Source organism: Sus scrofa, chromosome 10 (genome assembly GCF_054392235.1).
Source record: "Sus scrofa isolate SSC_HxYL_T2T_F1_AM1 chromosome 10, Sscrofa_HxYL_maternal_Yorkshire_Landrace_v2.0, whole genome shotgun sequence".
NCBI classification, from domain to species: Eukaryota; Metazoa; Chordata; class Mammalia; order Artiodactyla; family Suidae; genus Sus; species Sus scrofa.
This window is the reverse complement of record NC_139392.1, coordinates 50,240,098-50,248,616: the sequence shown is the minus strand read 5'-3', so window position 1 is coordinate 50,248,616 and position 8,519 is coordinate 50,240,098. Positions and strand designations below refer to the sequence as shown.

The window sequence follows — 8,519 nt, the reverse complement described above, 5'->3', positions numbered from 1 at the left end:
ATGGGTCAATTATGTTTATCTTTAAGGCACAGTGACTTCTATGACATGTGTATTACAATTTTTCTAGTTAATTGCATTCCATTTGGATGACTTGAGACATTTTTAACCTCCATGAGTTAAAAAAAATTGATATGGTTTGACCAGAAAAATTGACGTTTGACCAAAAAAATTGGTATGCTTTGCCTTATTTCTAAATATAGAGGTTCCAATATGGTCTTTAAAATTACTTGCGACAAATTATCTAGCTATAATTATTCAATCCAAGGAGGAAGTTTTTCATCATGAAAAAGAGGAAGGCAATGTGGTAAAACATTTCTACTTTTTGATGGTATAATTGGACTGACAAAGTATTAAACAACAATTTTTGGACCCACATTTGTAACTGAATATTAAGATATTAATTGGGGATTTTGCATCATTTAGTTAAAGTTCTCCTCAGAACATCTTTAACTTCTCTGTTTCTTAGGCAATAGATCAATGGGTTCAGCATAGGAATCACCAGGGTGCAAAACAGAGACCATTTTATCTATAGAAAACATATGGCTAGATTTGTGTTTCAGGTAAATAAACAATAATGTTCCATAGAACATGACCTCCACTGTCAGGTGTGAACTGCAGTTAGAGAAGGCTTTGTGACTTCCCTCAGTGGAGTTCATTCTGAGAAGAGCCATGAGAATAAATGTGTAGGATACAAGAACAATCAAGGGTGAAGAGAGCAAGTTACACCCTGAAACTATCAAAATGATCAATTCTGATTTGTGTGTGCCAGAACAGAGCATGGAAATCAGAGAGAGGCAGTCACCATAGAAATGTTAGAGCCACAGGAGGACAAATTAAATAATGTAATTGTGAGAATCAGTGACACAAAGTGCTGTAGAGCTAGGGAGTGAGTACCAGGCCCCAACATACTTTCTCTGCCATGATGACTATGTAGAGAAGAGGTTTGCAGATGGCTGCATAATGATCATAGGCCATTGCTGATAGCATAAACTTCTCAGTGATGATGAAAATCTCAAAGACTGCTAGTTGGGTGGCACACCAATTGTAGGAAATTGTATTTTGGTGCAGGACAAAGTTGCCCATCATTTTTGGGCCAATGAGAGTGGAGTAACCAGATCAGTAATTGGCAAATGTCTAAGGAAAAAATACATGGGATTATGTAGCTTGGAGTCCAAATGGGTCAGGAAAACCTTGCCCAGATTTACCATCACTGACCTAGTGTAGGATGAGGAAGATTCCAAAAAGAGACACCTGGAGCCTAGGGTTATTGGTGATCCCCATGAGAATAAATTTGGCCCCACTTTTGTTACTGCAGTATGATTGTGTTTCTCCATATGGATCATCCTGGTAACCTGTGTATCAGATCAATACTTATTATATTTGAGATGCTCTCTTCCTCTTCTTCTTTTTTAATGGACACTATTGCAGGCATATGGAAGTTTCAAGGCTAGGGACTGAATCCCAGCTGCAGTTGTGACCTACACCATAGCTGCCCCAAGGTCAGATCCTTAACTCATTGTACCAGGCTGGGGATCAAAACTGTGCTGCCTCAGAGACAATACTGGATCCTGAATTCCAATATTGGATCCTATCTCCTAAGGGAATTCAATACATGATATATGAGATAGAGAATTGTTTTCTTTATCTCAAATATAAATAAAGATTCCTCTTCTCATAAGGACAAAATCACACATACCTACATTTACATGGCAGTGAAAGTGCCCAATGATTAGCTTTTCTGATTGTAATGAGGTTCTTGATATAAGCTTTTCATTGCTGAGACAGTCCATTTCAAGACATTCACCTCAAGTAAATACATTTTCAGCCATACCAATTAGATTAAGAGCCAGGCCACCCCAACCATAAATTTTCCTTTTTAGAAAGCCCTAGATGATACAGGTAACTGACTGCTTGATTGAACCTGCTTTTCCCTTCTTGCACATTCATTTCTGATCTTATGTTTTTAATTCACCAGAACAAAGTGAATCTAAACACCCCACCCTTGACCACAATGAAAGCAGAACCCATGGCTTTCCTCCCTCCCTTGCTCTCTGCTTAGCTTCTCTGTGTGTCTCTGAGTGTGCCATGTGCCCTCCAGGGTATGAGTAATAAGCCTTGTTTTTCAAGGTTCCCCAATGACTGTTGCATCCTCCAATCATAATAAGAATCACAAGGGCTGACCCAGCCACACACTAGCTCTGGCCAGGGGAAAGCTCCCTGGGAGTTCACCACAAATATTAAGGCCCACTTGAACACCTATTCCTAGTTGATAGAATCACAAAGCACATATTCACTGAAACATTTGTAAAGAATGCTTTAAAGGGGCGAGACATTTTGAAGTGACTGTTTTGATACAGCTACTTCTTTTTACCCAAAGTCTTTTCTAAATATATCAAAAGACCTATATATTATATTTCTGCTTTTTTTAAATTTTGAATAATTATAAAACAGAAATCGACAGCCAAACCATAAAATTTGCATTATCAACAGTCATCATATCTGTTTAAAATTGTAAACAGGAAGAAATTCTAAACTGTTAGTGGAGTGATCAATTATGTGGTGATTATAAAACTTCTGACCACTGGATATAAATTTCAGTACTTCCACTTACTATAAAGTCAGCTTGTTTACCCAATTCAAAATCCAATGCTATGTTAATTTTAAAATTTTGCTATTAATATCTTAGTTCTCCTTTTTTTACATCTGTTGTTTCTGACAAATTACCTCTAGTGAACTTCCCATTGTACCTCCCTCTTTTGTATAAAAAGGTCTTGGCCATTCTGATTATTTATGAATTCTAATGATTTATAGAGATTCACGTAAAGAGACCCAGTAGGAAGCAGAATACAAATGAACAGCAAGCACTGATAGAGAATGCATTATGTGCCAGACATTTTTCTGAGCATTTTACATATATTAATTTGTTTCATCCACACAACAACTCTAGGAAGTAGTTTGGTCATCTCTGTATTCACAGGGTCTTGGTTCTAGAACCTGCTGCAGATCCCAAATCTGCAGATGCTCAGGCCTCAAAGTCCGCCTTCTTTGTCCTCAGGGGATTCTGCATCTGCAGATTCGAACAACTACCACTGGTAAACATAGTAATGTATGCACTAAAAATAGTTTGTGTTTAAGAGGACCCATGCAGTGCAAACCCTTGTTGTTCATGTGACAATCGTATTACCATAGTCCATCTGATAGTCAAGGAAACAAGGTGCACAAGGAGTGAATTAACTTAACCAAGTTATCTAGATAATAAGTGGTAGAATCAGGATTCAAAGTTATTCTATCTTCAGAATATATCTGGAAAAACATGATAGTATTCTTCTACTCTAGTAAGGTCTACCTGAAAACATAGGAAATAAAAAGTGGGTCAGGAGAAATACTAGGTAAATAATGATAGGCAAAGATCCTTGCTAAAATAGATACTTGAGGAGTTCCCATCTTGGCGCAGTGGTTAATGAATCCGACTAGGAACCATGAGGTTGTGGATTCAGTCCCTGCCCTTGCTCAGTGGGTTAACAATCCGGCATTGCCGTGAGCTGTGGTGTAGGTTGCAGACATGGCTCGGATCCAGCGTTGCTGTGTGGTGTAGGCTTGTGGCTGCAGCTCTGATTCAACCTCTAGCCTGGGAACCTCCATATGCCGCAGGAGCGGCCCAAGAAATAGCAAAAATACAAAAAAAAAAAAATTTGAAGCATTATGCTCATTTGAAAAAAAAAATGCTAACATTGTCTAAATCCACAACACAGAGTATCAGAGACTATACTGGTTTGTAGTACATGATAGATAAATCCATTTAAACTAAAGAAACAGTTTTGCACTGCATAATGGTTTCAATCTTTGGTGATGATTGAATTTAAGCTGTATGTGCCAAGAAGTTTTCAAGACCAATGTTGGCTACTTACATTATTGGAAAATCTGCTTTTACTTCCTATTGTTTTCATTCTCATTGTCATTGCAGAATATTTTGTGTTTTTCAACCCCCTCTGAGATGCATTTTGTTAAAGATTTGATCTCATTCAAGGATTTTTTAAAATGTATGTAATTACCAAGGAAGAGTGTTTTGGATATTTGCTAATTATTCTCCAAAAGCACCATTAGGAAAAGTCAAAAGTATGTCATGCCTGGGCCTAACTGAATAAATAAATTGTACAAAGGCACTAAACATTGGAAAAAATAAATATGCCATTGTCAGTGTCTCAAGTACATAATATAATGTGCATGTTAAGTATATTTGAAACATACATATGCAATTCATGAGTAAATGAAAAATGACTTTGTTGAAAAGCATTATATAATATTATGACAAAGTAGCATTCATTAACCAAATGTAATTTTGATGGACATATAGTTATAAGTTGATATAAGAAAATGTTTTGTGACATTGTTTTTGCCAATGATTGGTGGTAAATATTTTTTTAATCAGTTCCTATGTTGTCTTTCATCCCAATCTTTTAAAAATGTTTTTCTGTATCTTTGGTTTTCAGAAACCTTATATGACATACTTTGGTGTAATTTACTTTCTGTTTATCCTGCTTAGAATTATTTTAGCATTTTATACCTTGGGGTTATAGGGTTTTTTTTATTCTTTATGGTTTGGAAAAAATTCTGGCCAACATTTCTTCTGCCAGGTTTTCTGCCTCATATAATTTCTTCTTTCCACTTGGACCTAAATTTAAATGTACTGTACACAACTTGCTGCTATTCTAAGGATCACTGAGACTACTTTCATTAAGTTCATTCAGAATTTTGGTTTTCCTATGACCTCGTTTTTGATAGCCTTTACTGTGATGTGCTTAAGTGTAACTATCATTTCTTTTTCAGCATATTACATGCTGTTACTCTCATTCAATAAATATATGTTCCTATAGAATAAGGCATTTTCATCTCCAGAAGTCCCAATTGGTTATTTTTGATCTTTTATTTATCCCCTCAAACTACTATGTTTTTTATTAAATTACTCAGTATATTGAACATAAATATGTTTTAAGAATTTGCCTGATAACAAACACGTGGTTTCCTGACTAAGAGCTTAATAAGTGTTTCCATTGGGAGAGATGTGGGGTTCTGTGGAATCAATAAAGGAAATATTGATTCAAGAATAAGGCATGTTGGAGAGGGAGTGACATTAAATTGAGACCTAAAATATGAGGATTAATATGGCTGAATACAAAGGAAAGTATTTATCCATGCTTTTTTTTTTTTTTTTTTTTTTGCTATTTCTTTGGGCCGCTCCCATGGCATATGGTGGTTCCCAGGCTAGGGGTCCAATTGGAGCTGTAGCCACCAGCCTACGCCAGAGCCACAGCAACACGGGATCCGAGCCACGTCTGCAACCTACACCACAGCTCACAGCAACACCGGATTGTTAACCCACTGAGCAAGGGCAGGGACCGAACCTGCAACCTCTATCCATGCATTTTAATTAGCCTTTGCTCTGGAGCTGAGAATAATGCAATTATATTTATTAGAAATATTATCAGATGCCATTTGACTTTTTCATACTTTAAAATAATATTTCATATTGGATATTACATACAAAGTTTGCATTGACTCTTAAAGACCCTGTAGAAGACATTTTTACTTCCTTAAGCTATAGATCAGGGGGTTAAATATGGGGATTACTCAAGTGTAAAATACAGAGGCCATCTTATCAGTATCAAAGGAGTGAGTGAATTTGGGCTGTATGTACATAAATGGTAGAGACCCATAGAACGCAACCGCCACTGACAGATGAGAACCACATGTAGAGAAAGCTCTTTTCCTGCCCTGTGTAGAATGCATTTGAAATATGACTATCAGGATCAGTAGGTATGACACTAGGATGACCAAGAGGGAAGAGATCAAATTAAATGCTTTAAATAATATGGCCAATTCTGGAGTTCCCGTCGTGGCGCAGTGGTTAACGAATCTGACTAGGAACAATGAGGTTGCGGGTTCGGTCCCTACCCTTGCTCAGTGGGTTAAGGATCCGGCATTGCCGTGAGCTGTGGTGTAGGTTGCAGACGTGGCGCGGATCCCGCGTTGCTGTGGCTCTGGCGTAGGCCAGCGGCTACAGCTCTGATTAGACCCCTAGCCTGGGAACCTCCATATGCCGTGGGAGCGGCCCAAAGAAATAGCAAAAAGCCAAAAAATAAGTAAAGAAGTAAATAAATAAATAAATAAATAATATGGTCAATTCTATTTCTTGTGCATTTGAGCAGAGTATAAGTACCAAGGGAACATCATCACAATAGAAATGGCTAATGACATTAGAGACAAAAAGGGTCAATGTAAAAATCTTAATGGTGAACATTAGTGCCTGAAAGGCACTGTAGATGTATGGAATGCCTACCAGCACATGGCAAATTCTCTGGGAGATGATAACATTGTAGAGGAGGGGGCTACAGATAGCCAAATAGATAAACAAGCTAAAAAATGCCCTGATGATGACTATAGGGAAGAAAGCCAACTGTGTGGCACATGCATAACAGGAAATGGTACTTTGATCCACAACAAATTTACAAGCATCTTGGGACAAATGACTGTAAAATTACCAAGATCAATGAAAGCCAGGTGTTTGATAATAAAGCATATAGGGGTGTGTAGGTGGGAATCCATTTGGGTCAAAATGATCTTACCCAGATTGGCCACTATTGTGATTGTTTAGAGGATGAGGAAGATCCCAAAAATTGAGGCCTGAAGCTCAGGCTTCCTTGTGACTCCCATCAGAATGAATTCAGTCAGCAATGATAGATTCTGTTGGCCCATATATCCAGTTAGCTTGTCTGGTAAGAAACAGAGAAAGTGTTATTAGCTTTCATGTGGTGTCATCTAAATAAAGTACAAATATCTGTAAATGGAATGTTTTTTTTAATAATGGGGAAAGAAAATAATTTCCATATATGATTTTGGAACCTAAATAAATAACAGAATCTCAGATACAATTTAGAATAGATTTACAAGGAGATCCTGCTGAACAGCATTGAGAACTATGTCTAGATACTCATATTGCAACAGAACAAAGGGTGGGGGAAAAATGTATACATGTAAGAATAACTTGATCCCCATGCTGTACAGTGGGAAAAAAAAAATAACAGAATCTTCTTCTCAAATAAAAGGAGTCATATGAAACCATATGCACAGCTACTACAGATTAAACTCTAGAGTCAGCAGTATTTGGGACATTATTATTTGACTAATAATACTGGCTAACAGATGCTGCAAAAATAATTTGTCTGTTGTTTGCTTTCCTATTAATTTTGGTTTAAAACCGTTTCCACTTGTCTGTTTGACTTGTGTTTTACTAACATTGATTGGCATATTAAAAATCACTTTGAGCTTAAAAAAAAGTAAAGATATTTATTTCTTTGCTCTTTACTGTTTCACTAGTCTATTTAATTATCCCTGTGCCAGTAGTATTTTGTACTGGGTAGAGCAGGTTTACAATATGTCATAGTATTTGGGAGAGAAAGCCCTTCCACCTTGTGTGTCTTAAGATGTCTGTTAATTAATTGTGGGCCTTTGTAATTTCATATAAACTTCAGAATCAGCTTTTGAAATTTCAGAAGAACTCAGTGGGTGTTTGGTATTATATTGAACATATAAATGCACAGAGGAAGAATGAGTTTTAAAATACAGTTGTCCAACCTCCAAACACAAGATATCACTTATGTAACTTTGATTTAATGTCTCAGAGTTTAAAAAAAAACTTCTGTGTAGATATTGTGAGTGTCCTTCACTATACTTGTTCCAGAATACCTGTACCACTGTGTGCTAAGTGTGTCTGCAGAGTTCTCCCTTTTATAGTTATGTCTTCTTTTTTCTGCTGTAGGTTAGCTGGTTTTATATCCTAATTTAATTATTTTTATTCTGAGAAACAAATATACTAGATTTATTATTTATACCTTTGTGATTTAAAAAATTATAATATATATTTTTTAAAAAAACCTGAAGTTAATTTAAAATGTTGTGTTAGTTTCAGGAGTATAGCAAAGTGACCCAGTTATACATATATATCTTTTTTTCAGATTATTTTCCCTTATAGTTTATTAAAAATATTGAGTATAGCTCCCTGTGCTACATCCTAGGTCCTTGTTGGTTATCTGTTTTATATATAGCACTGTGTATATGTTAATACCAAACTCCTAATTTATCCCTCCCTCCCCTTTGATAACTATAAGTGTGTTTTCTATGTCTGTGGGTCTATTTCTGTTTTGTAAAACAGAATATTTTTCTTTGTAAAACTCATTCTTTGAGGCCACTATCACCCTGGTTCCAAAACCAGACAAAGATACCTCAAGAAATGAAAATTACAGACCAATATCACTGATGAAGATAGATGCAAAAATCCTCAACAAAACACTTGCAAACCAAATCCAACAGTACATTAAAAGGATCATACACCATGATCAAGTGGAATATATCCCAGGGATGCAAGGATTTTTTGATATCTGCAAATTGATCTTTGTGATACACCATGCTAACAAATTGAAGTATAAAAACCACATGATTATCTCAACAGATGCAGAAAAAGC

General features: G+C 36.3%; 1 pseudogene; it reads right to left on the bottom strand.

The window, feature by feature from the left end:
• Window positions 1-5,534: 5,534 nt before the first annotated feature.
• On the bottom strand, window positions 5,535-6,753 carry LOC110258047 (olfactory receptor 8K5-like; annotated as a pseudogene).
• Window positions 6,754-8,519: the final 1,766 nt, after the last annotated feature.